Below are 13,385 nucleotides of genomic sequence, written 5' to 3' on the forward strand. Positions count from 1 at the left end.
TCTGTAAAGAAGGATAGATGGTAATCTGTGGCACCTCTGCCGAAAGAACACAATCCTGGCGCAGGCACAAGTGTTTCGGAGCACACCGTTCGTCGTACATTGTTGAACAAGGAGCTCCGCAGCAAATCATCCCTTGCATGGGATCTGTGGTAGTAATCGAAGACACGCTGACAGCTGCCAACCACCTGCACCCCTTCATGCTTCTTCCGCGTCGGCGATGTCATCTTTCAGCTGTATAGTTGTTCTTGTCTCGGAGCCAGAACCGCGCTACAGTAGATTGAGGAGCATTAAAGTGAATTTCCGTTGATGTTTCAGTTACCAAATTCACCTGATGGAACCATTTGGGCGCCATTACCGCTTACGCAAATCAGCAGCCCAATATTTAAGCGAAAAAACATGACTTATGCGTAGAAACCTAATGCCACACACTTCAACAAAACCTACCAACAAGCTGTCTGATTCGTGATACGCAAAATCAGTGGCCTATTTCTTTCCAAAGACAGACAAACAAACTACTAAGCCGATGGTCATAATATTTTGGCTCATCAATGTAGATAGGTTGTTACATAGTTCTGGATTTGTTTGACATGTAATGGGATAAGTTCCCGAATTGTTTTATAAAGTTGATGGAGAAGACTAGTTGTAAGGAAGTCTGTATTTTTGTATGTTCATATGTTTGTTCAAAAATGGTTCAAATGGCTCTGAGCACTATGGGACTTAACATCTATGGTCATCAGTCCCCTAGAACTTAGAACTACTTAAACCTAACTAACCTAAGGACATCACACAACACCCAGCCATCACGAGGCAGAGAAAATCCCTGACCCCGCCGGGAATCGAACCCGGGAACCCGGGCGTGGGAAGCGAGAACGCTACCGCACGACCACGAGATGTGGGCCATATGTTTGTCATTAGGTTTGTTTTTGTATGTCAAGCATGACCGGACGAAGCGGGAACGAAGTAATCGGGAGAATCGGAGTAACTTTTCTCTCCCTCCCTGGGCAGCCTATGAGCGTCAGCCGAAGCGACTCCGGGCCGGAGTGGGCCCCAGGCAGCGGCCAGCTGATCGGCGTGAGAACCGCGGGCGGTTGCTGAGGGCAGTACGGCTGGGCCGGCGACTCAATGGGCCGCGCCCTCAGCCCCTCCCTTCCTTACGTCACACTTCCGCTGGAGGGAGGGCGAGAGTCCACCCTACTCAAAAGGGAACCATTGAGTTTCGCCAGCAGCTGCTCCAATGACAGAAACGTGGTGCCTGACGACTGTAACAAGAGCAGGACGACCCGGAAAACGGCGGCAACGGCTCGTTGCAGCGCCTGTGTCCTTGCACGCTCGTCGAGATGCGCGACATCACATCAACCAGAAAAGCACATGATTAAGAGTCTGAAATGAGTACGCATTACTCAGGCCGCTGCTACACACCTCATTTTGCATTTACATGCAAAAAAGGAATAAGAATGGTGAAGATGAGAACCTCAGAGCTCGAGGCATTACTCGCGTGGTACGTATTGTGTCATAAGAAGAGGCAGTAACTGAAATCTGAAACCAGTATGAAGATCGAGTTTGGTCTATTCTGCCGTTAATGGGTAACATGAAACTGATGACGAGAAGCCATCTTCCTGGTGCCTGCGATGTGCATTACCGAGCAGAAAACACTGCGGCTTACATGTTAAATGTGCCCGTAGACTTTCGTCCCATTCCGACACACTATTGTTATTTGCTGGGTGGCGAACGAGGCGAGGTGTGTCGTGGATATGACTTTGAGGTACGACACGCGAGAGGCCAAGCTAATCGTTGTCTTCACGGATCCACGGGCCGTCTACGCCGAGATGCAGCCACATTAAACCATCTCAGGTATTCCTCCAAGTCGACTATTGAACGAGTTGCTCTCCAATTGCCCCAGTGACACGCCAACCAACGCTGAATGTAAGGGAACAGTGACTTGTGAAAGTTGAAATGAGTAATATAGGTTTCATGTGTTCGTGTACAGTGATTACTTACAAAGTCAGTACGTCTTCTTCGTAATGTTTGGTTGCGCACATGTGCAACTATTACGTTTACTTTTTGTGGGTTTGTGTCACATGTGTTTTATGAAAAACTTTGTTGCTTAAGTTACTCCAGGTACAGTGGCTTATTAACAGCACTTACTGAGCTAGCCCCTATGACTTAGCTTACGTCCATAACTCTGTTCCTGTATGCCTGGCCGCGCGGGGTAGCCGCGCGGTCTCGGGCGCCTCGTCACGATCCGCGTGGCTCCCCCCGTCGGAGGTTCGATTCCTCCCTCGGGCATGGGTGAGTGTGTTGTCCTTAGCGTAAGTTTGTTTAAACTAGATTAAGTAGTGTGCAAACTTAGGGACCGATGACCTCAGTAGTTTGGTTCCATAAGATCTTGCCACAAAGTTCCAAATTTCCTGTATGTTTGTAATTATTGAGTGTTATGTAGAAATTATTACCATTGTTTCTCTTGAATATTGTTAATCAATACTTGAACGCAAAAAGATGCTTTAATTTTGTGTATTTGTAGTCAGTTGTGCTAGCGCTCTAGGTAAAATTTATGACACTGAATACAGGTACACACTTCGCCCTTTTTGTCCTCACACCGCAGCCTTTAATTAATGAATTTCTTCAGCGTTTTCTTGACATGCTTCTCTTTTGCCTTGGTCACTGTCTTGTTCCCTGTTTCGTAATACTTTTTACGCCAATTTTTAATGAGATTGTAAGTATAGTACTTTTTTTTCTTCTGTGGTAATGAGTAGTGGTGTCCACGTGTTGCCACAGACCATTTCTGGACCAGTTCAATATTAGAATTAGAGTTAGACTATAGATAGAGGTTATAAACTTATTTTGATCTTTCTCTGAAGACATTTACTCATATAACTAATATATATTTTAAAGGTTAGTACCCAATTTTACAGCCCAACTTATTTCAATGCAGTTTCATATCTTTTTAAAAAAAATTATTATGATTTTGGGGCACGAAAGAAAAAAAACGATTAATTTTTCGTTTTCACGAAATAACTCTTGGAATTAACTTTCCACTTCAAAGCTACTTCCGGCACAATTTGTTTATTTTTATTTCTTTTATTTTATTTTATTTTACTTTTTTGGCGTGGGAGGGGGGGGGGGGGGGGGACTTTGGTGTGATGAGGAAGATCTGTAGGCTCCCTCTCATATCGTTTGCTTTTTCTAAATTGTTCATTGGCTTTTCCCACTTTCTAATTACCTGGAGGTGTCAGCAAACTGTCGGAAAGAAGTGTGTGCCATTGTTTTCCTTGTGTTTTAGGTGTTAATAAATGATAATCTGGGTCTGCGCTCCTCATATTCTGCGTAACCCAACTTACATGTAACTACAATTTGACACGAAATGATAAATACGTAAATTAATAAAAATAACATGTGTAGAAGAAGGTGTGTGCCTCATTAAATGCATTTTGAGTGAGACACCCACCTGTCTGTTGTGATTAAAAGTCAGTCATACTGATCTGCAGTGATTGAAAGTCACTTAAGATTGAGTTCCACCAGTATTTCAATGTGAATAGAGCACAAAAATTGTAGTTACAATCGTAATTACACCCAATTATTAATTATGGATAGACAGTTTGTTACTCCTATTAACGGGTCAAGAGACAAGTAAGTTAGGTGGAATTGAAAACCAGCCGGAGTGGCCGAGTGGTTCTAGGCGCTACAGTCTGGAACCGCTCGACCGCTACGGTCGCAGGTTAGAACCCTGCCTCGGGCATGGATGTGTGTGATGTCCTTAGGTTAGTTAGGTTTAAGTAGTTCTAAGTTTTAGGTGACTGATGACCACAGAAGTTTAGTCCCATAGTGCTCAGAGCCATTTGAACCATTTGTAATTGAAATAATAGTTTTTTTTTTTTTACGTGAGGTAATGTTGGGACAGCTGATTTTCGCACGCGACTTTGGCCGGCCCCCTATAGTGAAGAATCCGTGGATCCTCACTGGACAATAGAGTCACACGCATTGTATTCTGGAGCGACGCTTACCGGCGTGGTCGCCTTTCATCCACAACGGAATTTCATCATGAGTCCCAATTGCACGCAACATACACTAAGTTCATCCTATTGACGGCATGCAGACGGCCTCGCAGACCTATTGGTGCCCGTCCTAAAGGACAATTCAGAAACTGATGGACGTTCCATGCCTCCAGGCGACTTGGAGGCGCCGGACGCAACTAGTCGGTTTGCTGATTAAGTGGTAAATCAAACCCCTACACGACATGCTGCCATCAGGGGAAAGTTGGCAGCTCGTTAGTTTAGGTGGAGGTTATGCCTCCAGCATACCTACTGACACCAGGAGTATTTACCTGTAACTGTGGGAAGAGCTGCGACGCTTTCGAAAAATGTTCAGGACGGTAGGAAAAGAAACAAGGATTTGCTCATATCTTATAGGTCACCACCAAGAACAGAGCTCTCACTGGACACTAATATGTGAAGTAATTCGTTCTGACGCTTGTGAGACGAGAGGAGGTGACTTTTGTGGAACATTTCCTCTCTCAAAAGTCCTTGTCTGAGCCGAGTATCGTTGTATTATATTGTCGGGACGCGAGAGTTGGAGAAAACAGAAGAGACGAGAAGGCGTTCGGTTTGCAGAACAGGCTGAGAGAACATTCGGATTCGGAGAGTGGTGGAGTAAGGCCAGTGCTCTCCTGGAGACAGGTATAGTGTGTTCCTACTTCTCACATTAATAGGGAGCTGTTGGTCTTCGTTTAAGATCAGAGACGGTATCTAAAATGCTGAATTTTCTCACTGCTGTACTAAGATTTGATACAGTTTAGCACCGTGTGAAGTTTAGGACTTTCGAGATCATTTTTGAGTCGTTTCACATCCTAAATCATAACTTTTAACTTTTCATATAAATTCTTTCGCTCACGGCGCTTCACATTTCGTTGCAGCGAATTTTAAGTGGCCATTTACTTGCTCATTAATTGGTCCGGTGGGTGTATTAATTCTAGTGGTTACCTAATGGCTACCAGATGCCATGAGTAACGTAATTATTTCTGCCAAATCATGTAAAGTATATCCTACTGTAATCTTTGGAAATGACTTCTCTGTTTCACAGTGTTTCCCAAACCTTGCGGACCAATGGTAATATGCATTATTCGTAATTGATATAGCTTGAAACTTCGTTGTAGCTCATATCAGTTTTGAACGATGATATTTCGCAATTTTTAGTTTGTCCCTTGTGTGCAAATATTTATAAAATAAAAGTGTTTTAAATTTAATTTCTCTGAATATCATTTGACTAATTAATAAATCACATCTCGTTCCAACACCAATTAACCAAGGCCATTAGCCATGCATTTACGTGGAGGACACTGCTTTCTTACGACGAATAAGTGTTAATATTTTTGTTCTAAAATTACCGATAGCCTTCTACCTGCCTACAGGTGATAGGACACGTTACTTTATTTTCTGCTTTTTATTATTGACGCTGAACTGAATAGTTAAAGAAGGTCAAACAGCAACAGCTCGTGTGTTCCCCACTCTCCTCCCGACGCAGTCATCCATCATAGTAGATATCTTTCAATATGGCCTGGCTGATACGCAAGTATTGTCCGCATCTATCTTTCTTGATAGAGCCCCATATCCACAGGCAGTATTCGCTTTTAGAAGTGGGATGCCCGCCTCCATCTGATGCAGCGCTTGGTTGTAGGCGTTGACTTTTGGCCGGTGAACACCTCCTACTGCTAGGAATCTCCCCTTCTGGAGTCCGCTAGGTAAACAACGACCAACTTCCGCCTAATATTTGTTCTCTCAGCTGACGTAGAACCACAAAAATAATATGAAGTTGGCGCAAAAAAAAAAACGAATATACACACTTTACTTTAAAAGAAATTAGCAGGGAGAGATAAAGTGAAACTGCGTATGAATCACGTAAGTAACCACACATCGATCCCACGAATCAGCTTAAAATCTGAAGCGCAATTCAGTTAGTTTTCAAATTAGCACATAAACATGAAGAAATGAATTAAAAATGAGAGGTGGCAGCCCAGCATCAGGCTGACGCCTCTCAACGTGCAAAATAGGATGAAAAATGCTGAACTGGTAGAAACAGATGCCTTCATGCCTATGTTCAGAGTATATCAAGGCAGATTTCATTCGGTTGAACTTAGGCCTTACGTGCCCAGCCAAATGATCTGTTGTAAATGCTTTGGTCACATCGCTCTAGCGTGTATGGCAGAAAAAACACTTCGGGCAAATATGGTAAGGCAGGACAGGCAAATATGGTAATGCAGGCTACGAAAGCGTCGTCTCTTCATCACTCTGAAATTTGTTAATTATACTAAGGATCATAGAAGCGTGTTCCTTATGGTGAGACAAAAAAGATATGTAAAGCAATGCAACCTTCCACTTTCACGGCTACGTTTGCTTCAGCTCTCAAAAAGCCTATTCGGAAAGTAGATTTCTCTATAAGAAAGGAGGTTAATACACTGAGGTGACAAAAGTCATGGGATAGAGATATGAATATATACAGATGGCGGTAACGCGTACACAAGGTGTAAAAGGACTGTACAATGGTTGGCTGTCATTTGTGCTCAGGTGATTCGCGTGAAAACTTGACGACCTGATTATAGCTGCATGACGGGAATTAACAGACTTTAAACACTGAATGGTAGCTGCAGCTCGATGCATAGAACATTCCATTTAGGAAATCCTTAGAGAATTCAATATTTCCAGTTCCACAGTGTCAAGAGTGTGCCGAGAATATCAAATTTCAGGCATTACCTCTCGCCACAGACAACGCAGAGGCCGACGGCCTTCACTTAACGACCGAGAGCAGCTGCGTTTGCGTAGAGTTGTCAATGCTAACAGGCAAGCACAAATCTTTTAACGTTAGCTGGACATGTTCTAATCATTGAAGATCCACCTTAGAAGCCCTTAAGGTGCTTCTTGATTTTATATGTTTTATTTACGACTAACATTTATATTATGTGCTGCATTTTGTCTATGTGACAACCTGGCGTGAGGTCCAACACAAAATGAACACATTTTATAATATAAATTTTTGAAGGTGTGTAAACGCAAAGTTTCTGCAAAACCAATGTTGACAGATATCAGCTGCAGTGCGTGGATGCAGGGGAATTTAGGAAATTCGTTAGCAGCTATACTAAGCTTGCTGCGGACAGCCTACGTCATTAGTTTCTGTCCCTCTGCATTGTTTCCCCTCCATGTTAACTTCAGTGACCAATGTTTTAATGCCATAACAGTTGTCTCAAACAGTGAAAATATAAGTTGCATTTACTGAAACTATTCAGTTAGCTCAGATGTTGCTCTTTTTCAAAGAAAGATGTTCCAACCCAGATCTGGACAGAATAGCGGTATGATGCACAGATATATTCCTCTGGGACCCACCACTCTGGTATGGTCGTCCGATATCAGACCAGTACTGTACATTTAAATAATCGCAGTTGAGTTGCTTTATTGACATGGAGACAACTGTGATCTTATCTGTTGCTCTGTTCTCTTCTTTAATTGCTCATGACACGTAAATGGGATCTATACAGGACTGTGTAAATGCAAGACTGTGTAAAGGCAAATGACGGTTGCTGAGACTTTTAACTCTTTTATTCACATTCGTCCTATACAAATAAGTCTGATATCCGGATTATTTAACACTCTTAAAATCAAGACATTGAATCATTGCGTATTATTATTATTAGTGTTATTACATAACTTTTAAAACATCTTCCCAAGGGCTATCAGTGTTCAGTTAGCTCGTGTAAGTTGTAACTATGTTCGTTACTTACGGGATGTCGCGTTTATTTCCCATGAATAAAATTTCTTCGACTGCTAACTTGCTTAAGGTCAGCTCTACTAACCCAAAAAATCAAGCGTTTTTGAGGATAAACGGGGTTTTCAGCTCCGTAAACAATTACGTCAACTGTCCGGCCTTCTCGGTGAATGTTTACATGTGCTAATGGCCTTTTGCTAAGAGTTCTTCTCTGCAGCTACCAAACGGAGTTCATACAGCTTAACAACACACAAGCCCAATCTGTTCATGCTAATGGAGCTTCACGGCTTGCAAAATTTTTAAATACTGTTATCGATGTGTAGTTTACTAGTACTGACTAAAATAACATAAACTTCGATATAGTCAAAGAAAAATATTCACCTGAGAAAATATGTTTCCCATTCATTGTTCTCCATGTTAATAAAATTCCTACGTTATCCCTACAATCACTGTCTTTGCCTCCCATGATGCGTTTGTGCTAAACCTACTCCTCTCATCAACTGACGAAAATTTCATGTTACCGTACTACACTTACGTATGAAACTAAAGCTTTTTTGTGTGGATCCAGGTGATTTTCACGACAATACTCTGGCGAAAAGCATGGCCGAGATCATCTTGGAAAATCTGCTTTGAATGAGAGAAGTCGAAGTATAATGGTGTTTGCGTCAATGAACTTTTAAGTAATAATTATAACTCTGATTGATACTAACTTAGCCGCGCGGGATTAGCCGAGCGGTCTAGGGCGCTGCAGTCATGGACTGTACGGCTGGTCCCGGCGGAGGTTCGAGTCCTCCCTCGGGCATGGGTGTGTGTGATTGTCCTTAGGATAATTTAGGTTAAGTAGTGTGTAAGCTTAGGGACTGATGACCTTAGCAGTTAAGTCCCATAAGATTTCACACACATCTGATACTAACTTAGTTCCCCTTGAATACCATAGACCTCCTCTTTATTGACGACGTCATTGCCAAATCAAGCAACATCTACGTACAAACTTTGCAATATACCGTAATGGGAAATTATCTCTACTTATGCGTAAACTATATTCACTCCCAGGGTATTGTACAGGGTACTTATATATTAGTTATACAAAAGTACCTTTTAATTTTGTAAAAGGTAAATAACTTAAAGAAACGTTTGATACAGAACTGAATGCAGTGCTCCTTCAAGTTTTATTTACAGTTGTTCAATGGGGCCACCTTTTGAAACACGACAAATGTCCCATCTGTAACCATTTGCCTGCCAAATCCTATGAAGCACATCTTGATGTATGGTGGCAACTGCTTGTGTTATCCGTTGTCGCAGCTCGTCAACGTTTCCCGGAAGCAGGGGGACAAACACTTTGTCTTTAATGTAACCCCATACTCAAAAGTCCAGCTGGGTTGAATCAGGTGATCGTGGTGGCCAGGATATTTTTCCACTACGTCCAATCCTAGTCAGTACATTCCTACGGAGATACGCGACAACACGATGATAATGCGGTGGCGCACCATATTGCTGGAAAATAAATTCTGTGCCTATACCCTGTTGTAACTGATGCATTAGATAATGTTGAAGCATGTTCGGGTACGATAATCCAGTTACAGTTGACTCGGCAAAAGAGAATGGATCGTAAATCTTGTTACAGTGCAAAAAATATTTGCCTTGGGCTAGTCCCGTACATGTACGATTATATGACGTGGTTTCTTCTCACTCCATACCCAAACATTATGCCGATTCACTTTGCCCCAGGTGCGGAAGGTGGCCTTGACAATGATAACAATTTTATCTTCAGTCTGCATTTTGTTAAACATTTCTGCAAAAAAGTAAATTCGTTTCTCTTTGTCACCTTCTCTTAAAGCTTGCAACAGTTCCAATTTGTAGAGTGTGACTGACAGGCGTTTCCATGATACCTTTTGCACTATAACACAAGGCATATCAATTCTAAGCTGGTACGTATCATTGAATTACCCGCACTACGAATATAAGACTGCTGAACTTGTCGAATTGCTGCGTCAGAGACTGCTAGCCGATCCTGACCTGGTGTTCTATGTGATACACAGCCACTTTCGGTGAAACGATTGTACCAATTAATATCAGTTGGTCTTTGAGGTGGTGGGTTGCGATATTTAGTCCTGAATTTTGCCTGAACTGTAGCAGCTGAATTGGATTCATGAAACCACAAACAACACCGCACACACTCTGAACCGTTACACAACTCTATGATGACTGTTGGAATAACTTAAGGCTCTGTATAGGGAAAGTACTGCCAACTTGCCAGTGGCCACCATTTTGGGCCCACTGCGCCGCTGGTGATACATGTATCAGCCGAAAGTGGCCGTGTATCATATAGGACACCAGGTCAGGATCGGCAAGCAGTCTCTGACGCAGCGGTTCAACAATTTCAGCAGTCTTACATACGTAGTGCGGGTAACTCAATGATACGTACCAGCTTCAGGAACAACTCATTCCCGCATGCCACCTAGCGGGAACGTCGGGAACTAACAACGTTAGGCGGGAATAAAACTTGAATATATACTGCATTCAGTGCTGTACCAAACATTTCTCTAAGTTATTTATCCTTTCCAGAATTAAATATTACTTTTGTACAACTAATTTATAAACATACTGTATTCTAACGGACTTGATTTATATGAATAGGGCCGCGGAACGCATGCATCACATTAAGAGCCCTTGCGTGGAGACACTAGGCAGATACTGACAACGTCTACTATAGCTACATTCACTATTGTTAGACTCTGTTTAGAATAACTGCTAAATTGTTATTTGGTTAGGTGGCTCCCTCATAAATGTAAGTAATGAAGTTTATTTCATTAATAAACTCGAGATACAATTTTTTTTTCATTTATTTGGCGCCATCGGGTCCTGCACATCAGTCATACAAGGCACTACCACTTGCACGCATTCGACGATACTGGTGATTGCAGTACACACTCATACACTGAAAACTTATCAGTAATACAAGTACTACTTCCACGTCAGCAGGGTCGTGACAACCATACCGTACCATTGCGCTAATTGATTTAGATGTGGCGAAGTTAAATTATGTGAGGCGCTCTCATAAATATTTTGAAGCTCGCAGCTGTTTTCGGATATCACTACATGATTTATTTATTAATCCAACCACTTTTCTTTGTATCAGACTCATCAGATCATAGTGGTCCGCCCCAGTAGCTGAGTGGTCAGCGTGACGGATTGCCGTCCTCTGGGCCCGGGTTCGATTCCCGGCTGGGTCGGAGATTTTCTCCGCTCAGGGACTGGGTGTTGTGTTGTGTTCATCATCATTTCATCCCCATCCGGCGTGCAGGTCGCCCAATGTGGCGCCGAATGTAATAAGACCTGCGATATGGCGGCCGGACCTGCCCCGCGAGGGGCCTCCCGGCCAATGACGCCAAACGCTCATTTCCATTTCCATCAGATCATAGTCAATCTCACGAGTATTTTCCTTTACGTCGTCTCTTTGACCATTATCGTCTTTCATGGTTATTTACTAACCATTATTAGTAATAAAATTATAAATAGCCGACCAGTTGCAATGGATAAAGAAATTCTTTACCTAGGTTTCGACAAAAATAACTTTGTCTTCTTCAGAAGGTAACCTAAGGGCAATGAACATCATAGCTTACATTAGAAAAGTATGAAACTTATAAGCCAAGAATAAATTTTAAGACAAGTAGAGAACTCTTGCATTACAGAAATATAATAACGGCGCCGGCCGCGGTGGCCGAGCGGTTCTAGGCGCTACAGTCTGGAACCGCGCGACCGCTACGGTCGCAGGTTCGAATCCTGCCTCGGGCATGGATGTGTGTGATGTCCGTAGGTTAGTTAGGTTTAAGTAGTTCTAAGTTTTAGGGGACTGATGACCTCCGATGCTAAGTCCCATAGTGCTCAGAGCCATTTGAACCATTTTATAATAACGGCGACTGGAAATTACAATTTTACATTAGTAAGGACTAATGTACCATCGCCGTTTTTACAATTGTCGGCATAGATCCGTGTCAAAAATAAAATATAGCCCTAGAATTAGGGTTTGTCACGTTAATATAAAATTGCTCATGGATTATGGTTGGTTCAAATGGCTCTGAGCACTATGGGACGCAACTGCTGAGGTCATTAGTCCCCTAGAACTTAGAACTAGTTAAACCTAACTAACCTAAGACATCACAAACATCCATGCCCGTGGCAGGATTCGAACCTGCGACCGTAGCGGTCTTGCGGTTCCAGACTGCAGCGCCTTTAACCGCACGGCCACTTCGGCCGGCTCATGGATTATGCAGAGCTCACAACCGACTGAGTGTAATCGGCGAGCGTAATGACTCTGAAAACAGGGCAGGTGGCGCTCGTACCGAGAAACACGTGCCAATTGGCGTACAAAGGCAACGTGTAAATTATCAGTATTAATAACGTCCTTAGGTAGAGTAACAATAAAACAAGGAAGGAAATTAACACTCCCGTTATAACAGTGTGGGAGCATTGGTACAAATAATGTAGTTATACATAAAAAAGGCAGGTGGCGCTTACGCCGAGAAACTTACGCCCAGTGGCACATACAGCCAAAATATATAAAAAATTACATTACTATATTAATGAAGCCCACAAGCGGTATACATGTCAGAACTTTAAAATTGACAATAACGGCTCTTGTCAAGAAAGAATTACGAACACTGGTACACGATCCTGTCAATACACATTCACAGGAAAAACAAAATTTTTAGAGCCAGGCAAAATCACATAAGGGCCAATGTAGTAGCAAATACACATCGTGACAAAACAAGTGAGCTTAAAGCACTGAAGGTGCATCATAGCTTCCTGAGGGCCAATATTGGTCTAAATATATGAATTGAAGAAACCAATGAAATTTGTGGAGCACATCTCTGATCTCTGGAGGCAGCGCATTTCTAGGTTCTGGTAGGCCGGTACTAGACTGCTACCACTCACTGTTCCCAACATCACTCAGAAACATACGCAGATCCTCCGCTTAATACTGTAGGCCCTTACAGGTAAACTAATTTTTAATGTAGTTTTCACTTTCACGTTTACTCCATGAAGTACAATAAATCTACTGCATAGTGAATGTATCGAGTGATACACTGTCACACCAGAGGAATTTGCACAATTTCCAGCAAGGTTACGTTTTCAATATTGTTATATTTTGATGCTGATTCATAAGTGAGTTAAGTATGATATTTCACTTTTCGTGTCACATCGTTAGTTCCACGTGTCCTCTGCAGTTGTTTCCACTCTAGTAAGAAAGTACAAGATGAGGAATAGCAAGTTAAAAACGACAGATAAGCAGCAAGCTCTACAGGAAAGAACAGTTATTGGTTTTGGCGATTAAGATAGTTGATTTTAGTCTAAAGAGAACAGGCACTGTCTACTAAAAATATCCCCCGTATCCACTTGGCCAGTTACGCTCACTACCACTGAGACGCTCGAATCTAAGGTATCTGTTCGAAACCTGGTGGTAGAAGAAATTTTCATCACCAACAGATAAGGGAGGTGTGCTTGTAATGTTTCTGATGCCCCCACCTTACTTTGTTTTGTTTTTGTTTTTTTAGGCCAATTCTAAATCTGTCTGCAGCTCCTCAAGGAGAGTGAAAGGATGTGACCCTGGTGATGACATATGTTGGTTGAGTAGG

This window comes from Schistocerca americana, chromosome X, assembly GCF_021461395.2.
Source record: "Schistocerca americana isolate TAMUIC-IGC-003095 chromosome X, iqSchAmer2.1, whole genome shotgun sequence".
NCBI classification, from domain to species: Eukaryota; Metazoa; Arthropoda; class Insecta; order Orthoptera; family Acrididae; genus Schistocerca; species Schistocerca americana.